The 3035-nt window shown below is 47.6% G+C and overlaps 1 pseudogene; it reads left to right on the top strand.

Annotated features, from left to right (window-relative positions):
- Positions 1-524: 524 nt before the first annotated feature.
- On the top strand, positions 525-2037 carry LOC137348849 (zinc finger protein 229-like; annotated as a pseudogene).
- Positions 2038-3035: the final 998 nt, after the last annotated feature.

Below are 3035 nucleotides of genomic sequence, written 5' to 3' on the forward strand. Positions count from 1 at the left end.
TAAAAGTCATCACAGTCAGTACAGGATAGAAATTCAGAACAGACAATTCGAGATCCTATGGAACATTTTATTCCTCTCTTGTTTCCCCAAAGCTGTCAATCGCAGTCCCACACACTCTCCCTCCTCCCTGTGCTGAAATCCAAACCCATGACACCATCTGCACCATTTCTTTCCTCCTCTGCCAGTTTTCTCCCTTCCTCTACTGTGGCTGGGTTCAGTTCTCCAGCCCCTGTGTGCAGAGTGAGAATAAAATTAATGAGTCAATGATTTTCTCTCCTGCTCACTGGGACCCTGAAGCCCCGCCCACTCTCTGTTCTGGTCCCACAAATTACCAGATTCATTCAGCTCAATTTCACAACTTGTCTTTGTGTTTTTGTGGGTTCTCTCTCACTCCCTTTTTCCTGTTGTAACTTCATGTTACAGGGTATTAGAAAGGGAGGATTTGCGGAAGGAAACTCAAACATCACCTCAAGATGTGACAGTCACTCGATTCATCAGGATCTGAATATCATCGGCCTTTGATCATGGAAGCAAAAAGTGTGGAGAAACCGTACACGTGTTCTGTGTGTGGACGGGGCTTCAGCCGATCAGCTGGCCTGTCGATACACAAGTGTAGTCAGACTGGGGAGAAGCTGTGGAAATGTGGGGACCGTGAGAAAGAATTAAATTACACATCTGAGCTGGAAACTCATCGACACAGTCAAACTGAGGAGAGGCCGTTCATCTGCACTGAGTGTGGGAAGGGATTCACTCAGTCGTCCTCCCTACTCGCACACCAGCGAGTTCATACTGGGGAGAGGCCATTCACCTGCACTGAGTGTGGGAAGGGATTCACTCAGTTCTCAAACCTGCTGACACACCAGCGAATCCACACTGAGGAGAGGCCGTTCACCTGCACTGAGTGTGGGAAGGGATTCATTCATTCATCTGCCCTACTAAAACACCAGCGAGTTCACACTGGGGAGAGGCCGTTCACCTGCTCTGAGTGTGGGAAGAGATTCTCTCTGTCATGGAACCTGCTGGCACATCAACGGATTCACACTGGGGAGAGGCCATTCACCTGCTCTGATTGTGGGGAGGGTTTCACTTATTCATCCACCCTGCTGATGCATCAGCGAGTTCACACTGGGGAGCGGCCGTTCACCTGCTCTGAGTGTGGGAAGGGATTTACTCAGTCATCAAAGCTGCTGACACACCAGCGAGTTCACACTGGAGAGAGGCCGTTCACCTGCACAGAATGTGGGAAGGGATTCACTCAGTTATCAAACCTGCTGACACACCAGCGAATTCACACTGGGGAGAGGCCGTTCACCTGTACTGAGTGTGGGAAGGGATTCATTCATTCATCCGCCCTACTCACACACCAGCGAGTACATAATGGGGAGAGGCCATTCACCTGCACTGAGTGTGGGAAGGGATTCATTCATTCATCCGCCCTACTGACGCACCAGCGAGTTCACACTGGGGAGAGGCCATTCACCTGCTCTGAGTGAGGGAAGAGATTCTCTCTGTCATGGAACCTGCTGGCACATCAACGAATTCACACTGGGGAGAGGCCATTCACCTGCTCTGATTGTGGGGAGGGTTTCACTCATTCATCCACCCTGCTGATACACCAGCGAGTTCACACTGGGGAGAGGCCATTCACCTGCTCTGAGTGTGGGAAGGGATTCACTACTTCATCCAAGCTGGTGAAACACCAGTGAGTTCACACTGGGGAGAGGCCATTCACCTGCTCTGAGTGTGGGAAGGGATTTGCTAATTCATCCGCTCGGCTGAGGCACCAGCGAGTTCACACTGGGGAGCGGCCATTCACCTGCTCCGTGTGTCGGAAGAGATTTACTCAGTCATCCCACCTGGTGACACACCAGTTCAGTCACACTGGGGAGAGGTCATTCATCTGCTCCGTGTGTAGGAAGGGATTCACTCAGCCATCCTATCTGCTGAGACACCAGCGAGTTCACAGATAATTACAGGGGTTGGATTCTGCTGTTGCTGCTGTTAATCATATCCAGACTGAACCATGTTCATTCTGACAGTTGGGGTTTATTTCTGATGTCAGTTGCTCCTCTTGGACTGAGCGTCTGCCCCACAGCATCTCTCATTCATGTGTGAATAGACCATCATGTCTTCAAACCTCATTTTCAATTTAAATCCACTCAGTAAATGTACTGAACAAAAGATGAACAATAAACAGATCACAGGCCAATCCTGTAACTCTATATTGACAGGAGAAAGTCTGTTCTTTAGCTCAAGAATGAGGCTGTTTAAGCTCTGTGTGTTTCTAAGCACTCGTAGACTGGAGCTGTTGGACAGACAGGCTGTTCACAACTGTTAACGTGTCAGATAGTGAAGGAATTACTCTTCAAGTAAACTCACCAATTTATAAGCTCAGACTCCGGTCCCTGCTGTAATTAATACTCAGCATCCATTAGTGTTGATTTACAGTCAATCACTGAATCGTCTGGTTAATCTTTGTTACTTGTTTTGTGAAATACTCTCCCTATCAGTGCTGAACTGCTGGATAACTCTGATTACATTTAAATGTGTTTATCCATGTTTATAAAGTGTCTGTGTGTCCAGATTTAACTAAGTTGTGATTTGTAACCAATAAATGATGTTTCGGGTATGACTTGTCATCTGGTATCTTGGTGATTTGTCGAGAAAGATTTAATTCACTCACTCAGCAGCTCGAGAGGAACCAGACTGAGGTTTAATGAACATAAGAAATAGGAGCTGGAGGAGGCCATTCGGCCCTTCGAGCCTGCTCTGCCATTCACCCAGATCATGGCTGATCATCTACCTCAACTCCACCTTCCCACACTATCCCATATCCCTTAATTACCGTAATACCCAAAAATCTGTCAATCTCTGTCTTAAATATACTCAATGACTGAGCATCCACTGCTCCCTGGGGAAGACAATTCCAAAGATTCACAACCCTTTCAGTGAAGAAATTTCTCCTCATTTCAGTCCTAAATGGCTGATCCCTTATCCTGAGACTGTCTCGATTCCCCAGCCAGGTGAAACATTTT

The sequence above is a fragment of the Heterodontus francisci genome, chromosome 34 (assembly GCF_036365525.1).
Source record: "Heterodontus francisci isolate sHetFra1 chromosome 34, sHetFra1.hap1, whole genome shotgun sequence".
NCBI lineage: Eukaryota > Metazoa > Chordata > Chondrichthyes > Heterodontiformes > Heterodontidae > Heterodontus > Heterodontus francisci.